The following is a 20,614-nucleotide window of genomic DNA, read 5'->3' as shown; positions in this document are numbered from 1 at the left end:
TCAGGGGCACTTTGAAACCAATACGTCTCATGGCCAGAAAGTCACCCATTTATATTCTCTTCTACTGCCTCAATAGCCAAGGAAGTCAAGTGCTCTGGATAGTACAATTACAGGATGGAAGAGACTCCATGAACTCCATCAGCAGAGCTTTTAGAGGATCTGCCCAGGAGAATGACCTAGACCTGCAGCCAAATTTGACTGGCTAAGCAACAAACTTCTGTTAATTTACCAAGAGTTACTGGTTGTAAATGACTACAGCATGCTCTTGTTTCACTAATTCACAAACCGCCCTGCAAAAGACATTCTGAAAAAGCCAAAGAGCAGTGAGTACTCACTGGTGAGTGGAATAACAGCCAGAAGAAGAGGTGAAGAAGGACCATGAGAACAGAAGGAGGCAGTACAAGGGCCCTGAGGATTGACAGGGCCTGGAAATTGGGGAAACTGTAGGTCGTTCAGGTGAGCTGGGATACAAAGAGAAAGGATGGGGATATGGGAAGACAGAAGAGGGAAGTTAGAGCAAACTGGAAGGCCTGTGGGCCAGGTTAGTAGCTTGTATTACTAATCAGTTAGTACTGTATCATGGAGAACATGGGAACCATGGGGCTGGGGGGAGGAGACTTTGAGCAAAGGCTGACATGCTCCTCTGTGTTTAGAGAAGGGATTGAGGCAGGACTAGAAATAGGCAACCAAGATCAAAGTATACCGCTTATGGAAAGTACCTCCTATAGTATCTGGCAGACAGAAATATGTGGCTCCCCTTTTCCCTTCTTCTTCTCATTTATTAAGGTAATTGGAAAAACTAGTCCTCTCTGTAACTCAGAAATCTTAGTGATGGAAAGAAATGCTTCTTCAAAAATAAATGCTTTATTATATAAAAAAGATATACACAAAATGTTCATTAAAAATGGAATTGAAAAATTAAATTTAAATTTGAAAAGTTTACTTCTTCACATTTCAGTGAAGATCAAGACACTTTTGTGAATCAAGATACTTTGCCATTTAATTCACCCCTAAGAACTGAGGTTTCTGGGAATTTAAACATGGTATTGCTGGATTTTTACATTAGTAACTAAAGAAAACTGCATGTCTTTAAAAAAAAGTTTTAAGATTATAAAACATAAAGAAGTCATAGGGAGCCCAAACAGAATTATGGTATAGATGCCTAGCTATACCCCATGGAAACTCTCACAAAATTACCCCTTTTTGATGAGATAAATGAACCAATGCATTGCTGTAGTGCAGAGATACTCCTTGGTGAAGCTTTTCCAGGTGTTTTTCTGCTGGAGCTTTCAGATGTGATCATTCTCTGTTTCTACTTTGACTGGACCACTTCCACCTCTTGGTAGCCATTGTCTTGACTGTGCTTTGACTTAGGAATCATACTGGTAAATTCATGTTTCATCTTGTATTGTTGCAGGATGATGAAAGCCATCTCAGTTCTTACCTCACATTAAAGAAGAATTTCCATGCAGACAGGGACAGTGAGCAAAGCAAAATTTATTGAAAGTGAGAATCCCCTTGTTGCAGCAGTGAGGAGTGGGGTTCCAAGAGAGCATCTCCCAGTTAAGCCTGTGAGGGCTAGCCATTTTATACATACAGTTGCTCTCTCTGGTTGCTTTCTGAAAACCATTCCTAGATTTAACCAATCAGGGAGGATTAGACTAACAGCCAATCACAAAGCAGGGATAAAAAGCAATCAGAAGGGTAGAATAGCAACCAGAGGGGGAGGGTAACAATTAGAAGACTAGAATAACCAACCAATCAGGAGCAAGGCCTACAATGCTGTGTAGTCTTCTCTTGGCATAAAACTAAGTGTGGTTAAGACAGCTTCCAGGGAGAAGCAAGCACTTTGTCCACTCTTCAAGGGCTTTTGTCCCTTTCTCACTCTGATAGGGAAATGACCTAATGAGTTACCTAGTGTAACTCCTCATATTATTGCAGTGTTTGCAAGAGGTGCTTTTAGTTAAAAATCTTTCTATTGAAAACAATATTTCTATAGCTGTTCTGGGAACAACAGTTTTTGCACACCCACTGAACAAGAATGTTAGTCTTTGGTTTTTCTAGTCAGAATTATGTAAGCTGAACAGTGGAGATGTCTGTACTGTTGGCTCTTGTTTCTGTTGCTATTCATCAGTCCTCTTCAATTAGGGTATGAACAAGCCTAATGTTATCCTTGCAGATTGATGTGGATGGTCTGCCACTGTGGGCTTCATCTTTAACATCACCTCAGCCCTTCTTAAATAAATTTACCCCTCATAAATTGCTGATTTCCTTGCGGTCTTGTCCACATACAATTGCCACAAGGCATCCATGGGGTTGCCATTTTCCCATCCATGCTGCACCATCAAGGTAGTGTTCATTTTCCTTCTCCTGCAGAATTCCTGTTGCTCTGATAAGGGCTTTTTCAAATTGATGTCTTAACCTTCTTAGTGCCCCAAACTAGATCCTGGGCAAACAGATTGTGACAAATTACTATTTTATTTTGATGCAGATTTTTTAAATCTACACATACTTTTTCATAGTGTGCATTTCAATGAACTTCCTGAGGAGTAGCTCATATTATAAGTTATTTACAAAATGGAAGGCTATGTTACCTGACTGAGGAGCTGTCCGTATTATAGCATTAAGTGAGAAAAGCAAGTTGCAGAGTAATATACATTGCATAGTTCCATTACTGAAGACATAAATAAATAAGCAAACACATAGTTCAACCTGTTATAGTTCTATTACTGAAGACATAAAATAAATAAGAAAATAGATAATTCAACACTATTCATGTATGAAACCTATTGGTATCCAGTTTTTGAGCCTGTAGCAGCATAAGAAATGCACTGTGGGCTATTAATAACAGTCACTTCTAGGGGTTTGTAGTATTGTCATAGTTCCAATAAGCATATGTTACTTTTATATATTTTAATTAATGGAAACCTTAAAAGAAAAGCATCATTCTAAAGAACTGAAAATGGCAATGCATGTCCTATAGAGATTGTCAATTTCAATCTTAAAACCCAACCTGTTGGTGCAAAGATTTCTCTTTTCAGTCCAAGTTTCCTTTACTTGCTTGAATTGAACTGCTTTAAATCTAATGTGCTACCTTGAGTTCTCTGTGATTATTAATTCCAATGGATTAAAGACTCTAAGGGGATTTACATAGATTCAGACTTTCAGTGATGATTGCTCTCTGAGAAGAATCCCTGCTCACTTTTAGGAAATATTCTCATCATGAATATAAATTACAGTACTTTGAACTTGTGGGATAAAGGTAATCACCTTCCAAAGGACTTGTTGACCTTAAAAGAACAATGACATGCAAATAAAGCTGAATCAATGAAAATTCTCTCAGGTCAGGTACCAGGGTCTGTAGGAGGTGCTGGTGAATCAAACCTAAGTCACTGAAGAAAGGCACCAACCTTAGGTAGAGAACCTGAATTTAAGTGTCCCATGCTGTCAATTTCCAACCTTTTCTACCAAGAATTATGAGAAACAGCAGTCTGATCTTTCCAGTATATGATATAATCATGCTAAATTCCATCCAAATGGAAATGTCCACTAGATTGTTTCTAATTCAGAGGCTACAGCCATAAATTTGTGAGTCATCTATAGAAAGAGAGTAAAAAAAAAGTCACACATGGGGAGCTGGCCCACGGAAGACACATTGAGAGGAGTATCTGACTCAGCATTTTGATTAATATCTCAAAGTCCCTAAGTTCAAATCTTTTTTAAAAAGTTTATTTGAAAGACATAGTGGCAGAATGAGAGGGAGAGATTTGTCTCACCCACTGGTTCACTCACCAGATGGCTGTAACAGCTGGGACTTGGCCAGGCCAAAACCAGGGGCCAGTATGTGTGTTTATATCAGGGTAGGACAAAAGTAATTCATCGTGTCACATGAATCATAGTCTGTGTTTGCCGATATTTTAAAACCTATTGTTTCCTACTTGAAAAATCATTAACATGTCTGTGTAGGCTAAATAAGCCCCTTTCACTTTTTTAAGATTTATTTTTGTTTATTTGAAAGAGTACAGAGTGAGAGGAAAAGACACAGAGGAGAAGTCTTCCATCTGCTGAGTCACACCCCAAATGGCTATGACCAGAACTAGGCCCAGCAGAAGTCAGGAGCCATGAGTGTCATCCAGATCACTTGCATGGGTGGTGGGGCCCAAGTACTTTGACAACCTTCTGCTTCTTTTCTAGGTGCATTAGCAGGGAGCTGGATCAGAAATAGAGCAGACTCAGAGTCAACATTGTGGCATAGTGGGTAAAGTCACCCACTTTTATTGGCAGCACCCCACATGGGCATTACCTCTTGTTCTGGCTGCTTCACTTGGATAAAGCTTCTGGCTTTGGTTTTGGCATGGCCCAGCACTGGCCTTTGAAGAAATCTGGAGAGTGAACCAGTGGATGGAAGATCTCTCTCTCTCTCTCTCTCTCTCCCTCCCTCCCTCCCTCCATCTCCCTCTTTCTCTCTCTTTCTTGCTTTTTCTCTCCCTCTCTCTCTCCCTCTCCCTCTACTCTCTCACTCTCTCTCCCCCATCTCTCCCTCTCTGTAACTTTGAGTTTCAAATAAACAAATAAATCTTTTTTTAAGAAGGTATATCAATCCGATTATCATGTTTTTTTTTACAGGCAGAGTTAGACAGTGAGAGAGAGAGAGACAGAGAGAAAGGTCTTCCTTCTGTTGGTTCACCCCTCAAGTAGCCACTACGGCCGGTGCGATGCACTGATATGAAGCCAGGAGCCAGGTGCTTCCTCCTGGTCTCCCATGTGGGTGCAGGACCCAAGCACTTGGGCCATCCTCCACTGCCTTCCCTGGCCACAGCAGAGAGCTGGGCTGGAAGAGGAGCAACTGGGACAGAATCTGGTGCCCCATCTGAGACTAGAACCCAGGGTGCCAGCACCACAGGTGGAGGATTAGCCAACTGAGCCATGGCACCAGCTCAAATAAATAAATAAATGTTAAAAAAAAAAGTTAAAAAAAAAAGTTGTGTGTCTGTGTCAGACTTGGCTGCAAGTGGTTTGCTGAGCCTATTAGTACCCTGAGCAAGATTCACGCCACTACCTGTGCCCTGCAAACACATCTCTGTCAGGAACGTAGTGGACAACACCAGGTCTGAAGACTTATGGTGAAAATTTTGTTGTTATGATCCTAAAGTTCATGTGTATGTTCCACTTGATTTCTACATTCACCATCCAAGAGGATTTGCTTACATTCAATTTGAGGATGCTCATGATTCCAAAAATGCTTTACATAACTTGGACAGAAAATAGATTTGTGGGCATCAAAAATACAATTTGCACAGGGCAATCAGAAGACACCAAATCAGAAGGAAGCCAAGGAAGGGAGGAATGTGTATAGTTCTTTATGTCATGATGATTTGACAAATATTGATGTTCTAGAATCTAATGTTATGAAGGGAGAGCAAGAAGTCAGTCTTTTAATTACAAGTATAAATCTTATAGCCCTAGAAACAGTAGACTGATTAGAAGACTTCACGGTAGCAGAAGCCGTTCCAACATTGTTAGATTCAAACACCAAAGATCGTGATATCCCAGCCCAATAAATAATTGGAGACTAAATCACATTCTAGATCTGCATCTCACAAAAAAATTAAAGGCACCCCTAAAACAGGTTCCAAAACACATTATAAGTCTGGCTCAAGTGATGAAAAGGAACCAGGGAGAAAAGGACTACCTAAATCCAAAGTTCAGTCAAGATCACAGTCTAGGTCTAGGTCAAAATTTAGATCAAGATCTTAGACTAGTCCTAAGTCCAGTGGCTACTGATAACATAAACCATGATAATCTTTAGGCATATATCATTATTTTACTCATAGTGTGGTTTACTTAAATTATCAGAAGTACAATGTTGTAATGATACTTTAGAAATACTTGTTAGCCTTCCATGTATCCAGTTATAATTAAAATGACATGTTATTTAGAAGCCACTCTGAAGAGTCCAATTTACTTAATGTCATGGGCAGGTACAAATTTGTGGGGTCGGCCGGTGCCACGGCTCACTAGGCTAATCCTCCATTTTGCGGCGCCGGCACACCGGGTTCTAGTCCTGGTCGAGGTGCCGGATTCTGTCCCGGTTGCCCCTCTTCCAGGCCAGCTCTCTGCTGTGGCCAGGGAGTGCAGTGGAGGATGGCCCAAGTCCTTGGGCCCTGCACCCCACGGGAGACCAGGAAAAGCACCTGGCTCCTGCCATCGGATCGGCGCGGTGCGCCAGCTGCAGTGCGCTGGCCATGGTGGCCATTGGAGGGTGAACCAACGGCGAAAGGAAGACCTTTCTCTCTGTCTCTCTCTCTCACTGTCCACTCTGCCTGTCAAAAAATTAAAAAAAAATAAAAACAAATCTGTGGGATCTGCAATTTTCTCAAAGATTCTCATTATGCTTGAAGTATTCATTGAAAAGATGTTGATTGACTAGAATTTGCAACATTGTCTTACTAAAAATGAAATTTCATCTCCATATTTCATAGAACTGGAAACCTAGAGCTGTAACTTGCTAATAAGATAGATTAATTTCTTCTTCTTTTTTTTTACAGAAGATCAGTTTAGTATACATTAAGTAAAGATTTCAACAGTTTGCACACCCATAGAAACACAAAGTGAAATATACTGTTTGAGTACTGGTTATAGCATTAAGTCTCAATGTACAGCACATTAAGGACAGAGATCCTACATGAGGAGTAAGTGCACAGTGACTCCTGTTGTTGACTTTACAAATTGACACTCCTGTTTATGGCATCAGTAATCTCCCTATGCACCAGTCATGAGTTTCCAAGGCTATGGAAGCCCCTTGAGTTCTCTGACTCTTTTCTTGTTTAGACAAGGGCATAGTCAAAGTGGAGGTTCTCTCCTCCCTTCAGAGAAAGGTACCTCCTTCTTTGAAGACCTGTTCTTTCCACTGGGATCTCACTCATGGAGATCTTTCATTTAGGTTTTTTTTTTTTTTTCCAGAGTGTCTTGGCTTTCCATGCCTGAAATACTCTCATGGGCTTTTCAGCCCGATCGGAATGCCTTAAGGGCTGATTCTGAGGCCAAAGTGCTGTTTAGGACATCTGCCATTCTATGAGTCTGCTGAGTATCTCGCTTCCCATGTTGGATCACTCTCCCCTTTATTTATGGGATTAAACATGACAATAGGTCTGATCTGATTTCATCATCATTTAAAAAATCATCTATTATTTTTCACTTTATGTTTCTGTGTGGGAGCAAACTGTTGAAATCTTTACTTAATGCATGCTAAACTGATCTTCTGTATATAAAGAGAAATGAAAATGAATCCTCATGTGAATGGAAGGGGAGAGGGAGTGGGAAAGGGGAGGGTTACGGGTGGGAGGGACATTATGGGGGGGGAAGCCATTGTAATCCATAATCCGTACTTTGGAAATTTATATTCGTTAAATAAAAGTTAAAAAAAAGATAGATTAATACAAAAATGAAGCAGCCACAGTATAACACTGACTGTTCAAACACAGTAGGTTCATGGTGAACTTTTAGGTCTTGTTAAGATGTCTAGTCCCCTGTTAATATTTTATTTATGGAGCTGGCACTGTGGTGTAATGGGTTAAGCCACTGCCTGCAGTGCTGGCATCCCATATGAGTGCCAGTTCCAGACCTGGCTGCTCCACTTCCAAGCCAGCTCTCTGCTATGGCCTGGGAAAGCAGTAGAAGATAGCCCACATCCTTGGGCCCCTGCACCTGCTTGGGAGACCCAGAAGAAGCTCCTGGCTTCAGATTGGTGCAGCTCTGGCCACTGTAGCCAATTGGGGAGTGAAGACCTCTCTCTCTACCTCTCCTTCTCTCTCTGTGTAACTCTGACTTTCAAATAAATCTTTCAAAAAGTTTATGTATGACACAGTTTAGAATAGTTCTTTTGTTAACCCCAGTACTTGTAGGACTGCCCCGCCCCCCGGCTGGGTTAAACAACATTTTCAGGGTGATTGAGATTTTGGCTGAAACACAGAGCCTTCACTGCTTTTATTCTGCTTCTGTACAGATTTGGAATATACAAAAATCTCACCTTAGAAGTTGAGCAGATCATTGATGGCAGAAACAATTTGAAGGGGGAAAGAATGTTCTCACATAATTACTCTGAAGTTTAATGAGAATTGCTGACTAATTATCTTAGTGCCATTAGAAGTAAGTTGTTTCAAAGTAAGTTTTGTTTGTGTGAGTGTGCATTGTGTAAACTAAATGGTGATGCTTATAGCACTTAGAGTGTGTATTTGTATCAAAATGTGCCTACCTATTTATGAGGGAGGCTTGCTTTTCACACTTCAGTTTTATTTAATGCGTGGCAAGCTGAGAGACAACACTCCCATTTTAGGTGAGGTTGTGTTGTGAAGTTTAAAATATTTCAGGAAAAGGATCAGTTCTAAGCAAGAGTCATCTCTCAGCTTTAGTTATCAATGTAGCTGACTAAAAATGAGGAAATAAAATCCTTAACCATCTATAATTTCTGTAATTTCTCTGAAAGATTTCTTTGAGGAACTAAAAGTGACTTGACATATCCAAACTGATTTCAGAGTAAGAAGCTAACATCTTTTTAAAATCTCAGATTGTTTACTTGTAGATCTAGGTAATATTGTGGGGAAAAAATTTCTTTCAGAGGAGTACTCTTTCCAATTTTGGTTTTGGAAACCTAGGTTTTGCCTGTGAAGAACAAGACAATGGTTTTTAGATACTGCTTGTGGATTGTGTTTGAGGGATTGATTCTAGGATTGCTATATATTGGATAGTATTTCTAGCTTTCATTTATTTACTGTTTGCAGTTAATGTTCATGTTTTGCTATAAAATCATGCTATGCACATTTCTTTAATTTTTTAAGATTTTTCTGGATGTATAAACAACAAAGTCAATTTTTTATTAAACTGTTACACACTATTAACACCTGCACTTCAAGTTTGGAAATGCACATTTGCAAGCAGCCATGCAAAAGTGTCCATGAATAATTCATAATCTATGAAAATTATTAAAACATCCTTGCTACTAATACATTCCTAAGTACAAAAGTGACTACCATATTTGTTACTTCTGGGTAGTGAGAGAAACTCATTTGCAAAACAGATAAAATTCAATCTTTAGGCTTTTTTTTTTTAATTTCTTAGTCCTTTGGGATCATTAAGCATGCAAAAGCATTGCACAGGAAAGTCCACAAAGGAACTAAGGTTGTTAGGACATTCCATTAAGCCATAGCTAGAAATGCCTCTGGATCATTCATATCAGAAACAGAAACACTTGACTTAGTCCTGCTGGACTAGGTCATCCATCATGACATCCATCATGCCCATGTCTACCTCTGCCCTCTTCTACCACCATATTCTAGGTGGCCTAAGTCTCCAAAGTTGATCTCTAGCTAAGATGTTATATCATTTGCTGGTTTCCAAAAATGATAGGCCATAATAGAATCTTCAGCATGAGCCTCTTCACACCTTGATTTATGAAAAACAAATCCTTTCATTGCCAATCAGCACCTTGATTTGATTTTCAGATATTAAATTCTAGTTTTATCCTGTCTTTATGAATTGTCTTCCACTCATCCAAAGTAATCTCTTTTGTACTCTCTTTTACCTCTTGCATTCACATTTCCCCATTTTCCATGTTGGCCACTAGATGTTCTTCACCTTCAAGTGTTTCCTGAGTCACATTTTGATGAATCAAAGTCAGTTAATTCATCTTTGACAGTTTCCCATTTGTGAGACCCACAACCTCCACATTTGTCTACCTGCTTTAGACCACTGTAATGTGATAAAGATCTATTGCTTTTACTGTGTCTATCAAATTCACATTTGCCATGAGAACCAAATCCATCTCCTAGGCCCATTCCACATCCATGGCCTCCTGACCTCTTCTAAGACCACCACTACCTCAGGTCAGTCAATTATAAATGTATCAACAGAAAACTCACCTCTCATCTGCTAATATCCATGCCCCTCTGAAGCAGACCTGAGGCAGCCTTGAGCCAACAGTTGTGCCTCAACTTCCACCTGTAGACCTGATGTTGGGAAGCACTCTTTGCCAGAGAATGACATTTTATTTTTTTTTTATTTTTATTTTTTTATTTTTTTTGACAGGCAGAGTGGACAGTGAGAGAGAGAGACAGAGAGAAAGGTCTTCCTTTGCCGTTGGTTCACCCTCCAATGGCCGCCGCGGCTGGCGCGCTGCGGCCGGCGCACCGCGCTGATCCGATGGCAGGAGCCAGGAGCCAGGTGCTTTTCCTGGTCTCCCATGGGGTGCAGGGCCCAAGCACCTGGGCCATCCTCCACTGCACTCCCTGGCCACAGCAGAGAGCTGGCCTGGAAGAGGGGCAACCGGGACAGAATCCGGCGCCGCAACCGGGACTAGAACCCGGTGTGCCGGCACCGCTAGGCGGAGGATTAGCCTAGTGAGCCGCGGCGCCGGCCAGAGAATGACATTTTAGTTTTATGCTCCCAATTAAAACTTTCCCCTATTTTTATAAATTGTTAATTTCTTGCATACTTTACAAAATGACTATAACTATGCTAAACAAAGTACCATTTTTTTTTGTCTTGTGCCATGTTGAGATAGTGTGATGACCCTGACAGACCCTTATGATGATGTTGGTTCCCTTTTCCGTTTTTTTTTTTTTTTTTTGTATTTTTTGTATGACTTTTTATCCTCTTTCCAGTTGTTAGGTTAGGTTTTATGATCTGAGAAAAAGAATTACTGGAGCCTGAGAATAGAGGAAAAGGGATTTTTCCTGGGCCTTTTAGGATAATTTCCCCTCAGATAATTTAGAAAATTATCTAAATTGCATTCAAACTTTGAACTACTTCAAGAAGAGGAATCTAATGCAACCAAGTCTGCAATGCTCCCAAAACATTACAGAAATGGATATTCTGTGAATAAGTCAGAAGATGATTAAAATATCCTAGGTTAGGTTTGTAATATTCCAGGGGGTCATTAAGTTGATGCTGGCTTCTATTTGTGGTGTGTTTGTGTTTTTGCATAGTATTTGCTTTCATTAGGAGAGGATGTAGCAGGAACAGTAAGATGCTGGGTTTTGACAAGCTTTGCAGAAGTGAATCAATGGAAGTAACAGAGCAGATCCTGTTCTTGCAGGGAAGGGATAGTAGCAGGGATTAAAGCTTACTCTAATGGCCCTTCAGTTTGTTTTCTTTGCTTGTGTTTGTGTTTCACTTTTTTGGAGCAGACAGTTCCATTAATAAAGTTTTGGTTTGTGGATTTAATTGCAAGGGGGTAGGGCTTTGGAATGTGGACTGGATCCCAGGGTGATCCTCAGCCTCAGAGCTTCCCCAAACAGCTGAGGAGTCTCTGTGCTAGGAGAGACATCTTCCCTCTCTTGTTGAATGACATTTTCCTTTATATGATGCATATAATCTGTTAGTGGATTACGTCCTTCCTCCCAAAACATGTGTTGAACTGCCTTCTGAGCAGTTAGTACTTTTGTGGGTCTGAGTCTCAGCTGTTTTGTTCTCCCTGGCCTTTAAACACTCCTTGATGTTCCCCACCTGGTTTGCTGCCATTTCCCCTGCCACCCAGGGTGCAGGACTTTCACCTCTTTCCTTGTCCTTGACTTGTTCACCCTGGAAGGTTAAGAATTTGAATCAGTCCCTGTGGGTCAATCCTTCAAGACCTATTAGAGTTAGGTATTAGTCCTTTGACTAGGAAGAAACCATATGTCATCTATCATTGATACGTGGTACTCATTACTCATTTTTCTGTTGTGGGTAGCGTTTAGCCCCCAGCACTGATTCTCAGCCTGAAGCCAGTGAATCCCTTCAGTTACAGTTAAACAAAGTTTTTATAAGTCATTTTTGCTCACACTATAAGAAGGTTTACCCAGTCATCTCAAGCTAATTAGAAGCTCTGATTGGCAGCTTTAAATTTGATTAAAAACTTAAAAGTATTAGTCTTTTAATAAAAAAGGTGCTCTTAATGAAAAGAATGAGAATGATGCTACTTGGTGCTTAACGAAAATATTTTGATTTAATGTATGTACCAGCTATTGCCATTTCTTTATTGTATTGAAAAGTTTCCTTTTAAATAAATAGCAGTTTTTCAGTGTTTAAAAGAAAAGAAAACCTGCTTCTTCACCCTTCTTCACCACCATTCAAGAGGTGGTCACCTTTTTGGTCCTCTATCAATGATTTTTCCTTCACCCTGAAGTTGTTGATCAGTCTTCTTCCAACATGTCTTATTCCTTCTTTCTTGAATGCCACAGGTGGCTGCACCTCCTCTTTCTTGTCAACCAGGCCAATCTGGCAGTGAGTTTATTGGTCTTTCTGGGACTCTTTCCATGGCTGTTTGCCTGCTGCTTTGGAGTTGGTCTGGGCCTCTGCCTGAGCTGCATTATTGGCCATGGGGACTCCAATGCACCCCACCCCCAGCCCCCCTTCTGCCGGCTTCTTTTTTCTTGGTCTCTGCTCCTTCAGCATCTGGAATGGATCGGATTCAATGTCAAATAACTGGTTTACTTGGTTGGTAACCACGCAGAGAAGCCTTCCTGTAGGTGCCCAGCCCTGATTGTGGCTTGGCGGTGCTTTTCTCCACAGATTGCCGTGGGCCACCTTGAGTTAAGAGCTCCTGCTTCAGTACTTCCCACAAGATGATCCAGCTCAGGGGGAAGGAGTCTACTTAACACTGTAGTTTTAGGGGCCGGCGCTGTGGCACAGTGGGGTAATGCCCTGGCCTGAAGCACTGGCATCCCATATGGGTGCTGGTTTGAGACCTGGCTGCTCCACTTCCAATCCAGCTTTCTGCTATGGCCTGGGAAAGCAGTAGAAGATGGCACAAAATGCTTGGGCCCCTGCACCCATGTGGGAGACCTGGAGGAAGCTCCTGGCCTCAAATCAGCACAGCTCCAGTCATCGCAGCCAACTGGAGAGTGAACCATCAGATGGAAGACTTCTCTGTCTCTCTTTGTCTCTCTCTCTCTATTTCTTAAAACTGTAGTTTTAAAAATAAAACTACTAGCAGTAGTTTTGCAGTTCTGAAAAAGGAAAAGTTGTGGGGTTAAAAGTTGTATTTTCTTTCTTATGGAAACTTCTAATATTGTATTTTTATATGTCCTTTTTAAAAATATTGTGTACAACCTTTAAACATCAATGTTTGGATCAAAAGAAGACCCAGCCTATTTTCTGCTTGCTGTAAATTAAGCAAACATGTTTTAATAAAAACAAAATGAAGGAAAGAAAATTGAAGCAGCCAGAACATGAACCAGTGCCCAAATGGTGAGCCTGTTCAGTTGGGCTGGGCATCTGTGGGCCTCTCAGGCTTTAGCAGAATGTCTTTAGCATGCAGGCTGTAGGCTGTGACAGTGTGGTTTTCTCTGAGACTTGCTCATACCTCTCCCCATTGTAGCATCCTGTGCTACAGCCTGTGATTTTGGCAAAGTCTTCAAACTAGTTGCAATTTTTCACTCAGAACTAGCAGAGAGAGGGCTGAGGCCACCAAAAGAGTAAGTTAGCATTTAGAAATTCCCATTCAGACTGTCACCAACAAAAATCCCACTATTACTATGGGCCCCAAGCCAATGAGCATACAGTATGTGAAACCCCTATCCAATGGGAAAGCCCATAAGATGACCCAATAAGAAAATAGTAAATTCTTAAAAACCCAGTGCACTTGTGGAAAAGCCAGTGTCCCACTCTGGCACTCCATCTCACCTCTCAGATGAGCTGCTCACTTTCACTTGCAAAACAAATAAGCAATAAAGTTTCCACTCACTTGCCATTGTTTCCAGGCTTTTTTTCTTTACTGGGCTAAGGAAAGGAACCCACTGAATTCACTCCAGTAACTACCCTCCCCTCTGTGACTGGGAACATACTAGATGCTGGCTTTGTGGGTAGTAGCTTGGTCTGCTTGCCACAATATGGCCCATAAATAAACCTTTACAAAGGAAGTCATAAAATCTAGAAGACACAAAAGAAATAAAATAAAATCTGAGTCACATAAATCAAAACTTTCTTCAAGGCAAAAACACCATAAACCAAACATTAAGAATCTATAGGAGATTAGAAATTCCTGTGAAAAGCATAAGTTTGCATTTTCAAGTCTATCAAGAATATCTTCATATCAGGGAAAGTGAAATAAAAGTGATTCTCAAATGTTTGACTCAGCTGCAGCCATTGCAAATATTTGGGGAATGAACCAGTTTATGGGAGCACTCTCTCTCTGTTTCTCAAAAACAGTTTTGAAAATCACACACACACAAATTGTATGAATTAAGCTTTTTTTTTAACTTTGATGATTATTTCTGAGATATCAATTGCAAGGAGTTCCCATCTGTCACTCATACATCAATGCTGAATTCCAACCAAGTGCTTGAAATATGCTATATCTTGATATGAAAAAGGCAAAGTTCTCAATACATTCTAAGTCCACTATGCAGAGAGAAACCATAATAATAAAAGGGGTCTTCAGAACATTGGTGGGAAATGCATACTACAAAAACAGTGCATAAATTTTGATATTTTTGCCTTAAAATAAACTCATATTAACTTATTACAACATATCTGAACAGGATGTAGTTTGAGGTGCTAGGATGTATAAGGCAACAATTTCAAAAGAGCTCGTAATGCAACATGAATTCTGAAAATACAGAGAAAACTCCACATTGATGGTACAACTCAAGTGGAAGAATGGTGAAATAATTGGTGCCATATGGAAAATGTATGGCAACAGCAATTCAAGAGAATCAGTGGTGTATGAATAGATAACTCTTTTTAAAAATTAACTTGAAGGACAGGCAACAAATTTCATGTTTTTCATATATATGGTTTTAAGAGCGAATGATACTTCCATCCACACTCCCCCTTCATATTCCTTTCATATTTTAAGGTTTGCTATGACAAACTTTCAATTTACTTTATAATCACAAGCTTAATCATCCACTAAATAAAAGGCTCAACAAGTAGTAAGCAGAATAACCACTGTTCCTCAGGAGTATAGACAAGGAATATAGGACTATAAATAATAATCAAATCTATGAGGGCCAGGATTGTGGCATAGAAGGCTAAGCTGCTGCTTGCAGTGCCAGCATCCCATATGGGTACCAGTTCAAACCCTGGCTGCTCTACTACTGATCTAGCTCCTTGATGATGTGCTTGGGAGGGCAGTGGATGGCTGAGTTCTTGGGCCTCTGCCACCCATGTGGGAGACCCAGAAGAAGCTCCAGACTCCTAGCTTTGGCCTGTTCCAACCCCTGCTGTTGCAACCATTTGGGGAGTGAACCAGTGGATGGAAGGTTCTCTCTCTTACTCACTCTTTCCCTCTCTTTCTCTCCCCCTCTCCCTCTCTCCTCTCTGTATCTCTGCCTTTCAAATAAATCTTTTTTAAAAATCAAATCCTAAAATGCCAACATTACTCATATACATTATATTGTTTTGTACTCTGTATATTAATTACCAGAAATCAGGAAAAATCTGATATTTGTCTTTTGAGGACTTGCTTATTTTACTAAGTATAATGATCTCCACTTGCATTTATGGTTCAAAAGTCCTGGCTAATCCGACTCCACTTCAACATCCTGCTAATGTGCATGTTGGGAGGCAGCAAATGATGACTCCATTCCTACCACCCACATAGCATACCCAGGTGGAGTTCCATGCTTCTGGATTTAGCCTGGTCCAGCCCTGGATTTTGTGGGTATTTGTGGATAACCCAGCAGATAAAAATTTCTGTCTCTGCCTTTAAAATAAAATAAAAATATTTTTTAAAAAGGTTAGGCTGTGTCAGTAAAGCTTCTGCCAGTGACACCAGCATCCCATATGGGTGCCAGTTCAAGTCCCAGATGCTCCACTTCTGATCCAGGTCCCTGTTAATGTACATGAGAAAGCGATAGAGGATGGCCCAAGTACTGCACCCATGAGGGAGACCCAGAAGAAGCTCCTGGCTTCTGGCTTTTGACTGGCCCAGCTCCAGCCATTGAGACCATTTGGATAGTAAACCAGCAGGTAAAGATTGCTTCTCTCTCTCTCTCTCTCTCTCTCTCTGTGTGTGTGTGTGTGTGTGTGTGTGTAACTCTGCCTTTCAGATAAAAAATGAATAACCTCAGGATCATTGTGTGTAGCAAGTCCAAGACCCACTGAGCATTCAGGCTTGGAGGGGATTTAGAGAGCATCACAGTAATAGAATTCTGAGATGGGAGATTATCTTGCCCCAAATCTTCCAGTTTTTCTTTGTCACATAGCTCGTATCTGTCAACACTCACAAAATACGAGAAACCAAAGATGCTACTAAAATTAAAAGTCTACTTCAGATGTTGCTGTGGATTATTTCTGAGAGGAGGAGTGCAGTGGGGGTAAGAGGCACAGAGTTACCACACAGACTTCAGGAGTCAGGTGAAAGCTGGCCAGAGGTGAGCAGCCCACAGACTCATTTATTTCAGTTAGTACAGTAGCTTATATAGCTGAGGCAGACAATCCAGTCAAGGGGTGGTTTATGCCCTAACCAATCACAGCCTGTTGAGTGGCAGGCTCCATTGCCAGCTGGGTTTTGAAATCATTCTTGAGTAACTGATGCTCACTTGCCTGTGGCCATCTTGGCATGGCCTTATTCCACCACATTTCCCCCTTTTCATTTATTTTTGAGCAACAGGAGGCATGATCCTTTGTCATATCATTGTTGACTCTGTTTCCATGTGGTCTCTGTATGTGGCTGTGCCTGTCTTAGGTTGTCCCCCAGGGGATCTTACCCATAATTGACTAACCAGCCCTCAAAATGGGAGACCACAGGAGTGCTTGCTCATATGGGAGTAGGAATGAGGAACAATGGTAATCAGGAACAGAGTGACTGCACACAGGCTGTGGGCCATTTGAGTGGCTGACCAGAGTTAGTAGAGTATAAAGCAGTAGAGAATGTGGCTATGGGCAGTTCCTCAGGGTAGGATGATAGAGTGGCAGCTTGACAATTGGTAGTAGGTGCATCCACTAACAAGACAGACTCTCAATTTTGTTCAGCTGGTTCTGGTTGACTGTGAGTTGCAGGCTTGATGTTTCTGGCTGGTACCCAAATGTGCTGTCCCACATTCTCTGGAAAGACACAAGCATATCCTAGGCCCTTGGTTAGCAGAGAGTGTGGTCTCTTCCATTCTCTTATCAGGGGATCTTTCCACCTAAACATAGGGGCTGGGATCTGGGATGGAAAGGATCTCCAGTGTTTATAAGCTGGGCTGACACTTTGGGAACCAAAAGTAAGAAAATTGATAGTGAAAAGAACCTCAGTCAAAGCAAACGGTGTGTCTGGGGGCATAAGATTGTTTTTCTGTCTTTGTAAGAGATATTTAATAGTCCTATGAGTTGTTTCAATGATTGCCTGTCCCTGTGGGTTGTATGGGATACCTGTGGCACTGTATGTTCCAGGACCTCAGGAAGGAATTAAATTCCTGTGATGTATATGGTGACCCATTATGTCTTTATGGTCCAAGGGATACTGAAGACCCACATGGCTGACTTGAGAGCCTTTATCACATTACTAGCCTTTTCTCCAGATTGGGCTGTTGCAAATACAACCTTTGAATAAGTATCTACCACCACATGGACAAACTTAAGTTTAACAAAGGAGTTAATGTGGGTGATGTCCACTTGCCAGAGCTTATTAGGAGCAAGGCCTTGAGAGTTCACCCTGCTTGTTGCAGTGGGCCTAACGGGGTGAGGAGGATACAATTCTTGCAAGAGCGCACTAGGTGTTTGCATTGGATCATTGTTAGCTCTGGAAAAAGCAATTTTATGTTGCTTGCTGACATATGAAATTTTTGGTGTAGAATATGGGCTTGTTGTAGGTATCCAATGGAAGCCGTATTGCAGGAGATAAGATGATCAACCTTTTCATTGCCTTGGAAAATCATGTCAGGTAACCCAGTATCTAATGGGGCCTTGAGGGTAGATACGATTATGGCAAATAGAGGCACCCAAGGTTCATATCTAAGGGTTTTTAAATTTGACAACTGGGTGTTGATCTTTTCTATAGTGGATTTGGCTGCTGATGTCAATGTGATTTTTGAGGGAGGGCTGTTTCCCTTAGTAAGTCAAATAGTGATTTAAGCTCTGCGGGTGTTAAGGGAAGGAAGGGCTTCAACTAATTGAGTTGGCCGCATAGTTGCTGAAGTTCATTAAGTGAATATTTATGCTTGACTTTTAGATTTGGACCCATTGGAAATATATGGGAGGAGATTTGATAACCCAGGAATTGAAAAGGAGGAAAATATTGTACCTTTTCTGTGGCAATAGACAAACCCAGGAATTGTAAATTTCTTACTGTCTGACTTAGGCCTTCAGAGTCATCACATTCTCCTGAGCAAGTAAGATATCATCCTGATAATGTATGACCAAGAACTGACCTTTAGGTGTGCTAGTTGCATGAGAAACATATTTTTGACAAATGGCAGGGCAATTTTTCATGCCTTGTGGGAGTACTGTCTACTGAAATCCTTTTGTGAGGAGCTAGAAATTGGGCTCCCATACTGTAAAGGCAAAGCAGGCCATATCCTCCTCTGCGATGGGAATGGAAAAAGCAATCTTTAATATCAATGGTAACAATGTGGAATCTGTTAGGAATGGCCCCTGGATGGGGAATGCCAGCCTGGAATGTTCCCATCTTTTTTATGATTTTGTTGATGGCTCTCAAATCCTATAGTAGCCTATATTTTCCCTGTTTCTTTGCTATCACAAAAATGGGTGTGTTGTGAGGGCTAGTGGAGGGCTCTATGTGTCCCTTTTCCAATTGTTCCTGTACCAATTCCAATACCTACAGATTTGGGTTGTAATATTGGCCACTGCTCTCTCTACCCAGATGTTTCCTGTTCTTTCACATTTAATGGGGATTGGGCCTGGTTTTTGTATGAGGTGAGCAGTGGCCCCTAGAATTGGGGGTGAATCTTACTTGTAGGCTCTCCATTAAAGCTGTTGGCTTGTGGAGATTTGTGATCTGTAGTAAGGACCACTTGCATTTGTGAGAGCACATGTCTCCCCTGAAAGCTCGTGGAAACCTCAGCAGTTAGTAGAAAGATGGTTCCTGTATGGAACCATCTCACCACACTGTGTCATCTCACCACATTACTGGCTTGATGACCTGATCAGCTGATTTTATCCTCCAATGCCTTGGAGGTCAGGCCCAGGTGCTGTCTTCCAATGTTGCATTTTTCTTATGTCCCTAGCTTTTAAGATAGTGGCATCCACCCCCATATCAATTAAACCCACAAAAGCAATGTAATCTAAGTATAGGGTCCATTTTGGCCTCAAATTGAAGATAGGCATTGACCAGTTAATGGTGGTGGGACTCCCTCTTACTTGTTGGGCTGAGGGCCACCCCACTGGGAGTTTAAAGGCTTGGTTTTGCAATCATTTGCCCAATGAAAGCCTTTTTTACATCTGGGACACAGCATTTTGGGCTTGCCCCATCTGTCAGTGTTTGGGCAGTTTTGCCATAGGTGTCCTGTTTCCTGACATCCCCAACAAACTGGAGGGTCATTAGACTTCCTTGTGTTCAGTTTGTTAATGGCCACATTTAAGGCCTGTATTGATGTATCAGCAGGGTTTACCTCCTTTGTAGCTACTATCCATTTAGAAAGGTCTTCATTATGGACTGGGGCAATTGGAGCTTTTGCCTCTTTGGTAGCACTTCCCCAAGCTAATTGTTTGACCAGATTGTCTTGATCAGGCCAAGCAGTAATATTTTCTCTACTGCCTCCAAGACTCTGGCAAGGAAATTGAGGAACCATTCACCTGGGCCTTGAACTAGGTTTCTAAAGAGCTGACTATATTTAGGAGGATTTATATTTTTTAAGGCTCTAAGTGCCAAATCTCTGACCTGATCAAAATAGGTAACTACTCCAATGCAGGCCTGTTCATGAGAATATTTTTAGGTGCCATGGCCTCTAAGCATATCAAAGGTTACTGCTATTCCATAGGCAGCATTATTCCTCACCACGGTTTCATCCTCTTCCTCATAGGAGGCTTTCCACAGTAAGAACTGAACTGTGGTCTTGACAAATATGCTTTGAGCAGTGTAATCCACTCAAAATGAGTTTGAAGATTCGCTGCCCATTGTGTGAGCACCTGTTCAAAGCAGGGAGAGTCAGGATCTTACTCTTGAGAAGCCTTTTTTAGCATAGTAAGGTCATCTGTAGGTATTGGAATCCAAGGCCTGAATTCTGCATCCACTCCTACATTAATGGAAAACATGTGGGTGGGAAAGGGTCTAGCGGCTGCCCTGAGAGCCTGGGGTACCCGGGGACTGCCACAAATGTGAGGGTCCTCACTAGGTGCAGATGGGATGACCTCACATGGGTTATTGCCTCAAGGTCATCTAAGTTCATTCCATGGATATTTGGGGAGTTGCTGACTAGGCATTGTTGCGTTGTCTGCTGTCATGTCATTTTCACTATGGGAGCTCTCTCTCCCTAAGTCATCAACTCTTGCCTGTGAGGCAGAGGCCTGGAGTGACAGGCTCTTATCACTCACAGATTCATTATGTTTGGTAATCTGTGTGGGTTTCTGAGAGGGTGATATGTTTCCCATGTTTGAGCACTTAATAGCGGCAACCACACCGATTCTAGCCAAAAGAAAGACACCCACAGCACTGCTGCCATAACAAAACTAATTCCTAGCACCTCAGTGGCTG

The 20,614-nt window shown here is 41.4% G+C and overlaps 2 pseudogenes; one reads left to right on the top strand and one right to left on the bottom strand.

The window, feature by feature from the left end:
* The first annotated feature begins 597 nt into the window (after positions 1-597).
* On the top strand, positions 598-5,784 carry LOC149120020 (uncharacterized; annotated as a pseudogene).
* Positions 5,785-9,194: 3,410 nt separating this feature from the next.
* Positions 9,195-13,727, bottom strand: LOC149120019 (SERPINE1 mRNA-binding protein 1-like; annotated as a pseudogene).
* Between the last annotated feature and the right edge of the window lie 6,887 nt (positions 13,728-20,614).

Source organism: Oryctolagus cuniculus, chromosome 20, assembly GCF_051225735.1.
Source record: "Oryctolagus cuniculus isolate XC-2025 breed Fujian yellow rabbit chromosome 20, ASM5122573v1, whole genome shotgun sequence".
Taxonomy (NCBI): Eukaryota; Metazoa; Chordata; class Mammalia; order Lagomorpha; family Leporidae; genus Oryctolagus; species Oryctolagus cuniculus.
This window is presented reverse-complemented; position numbering and strand designations above follow the sequence as displayed.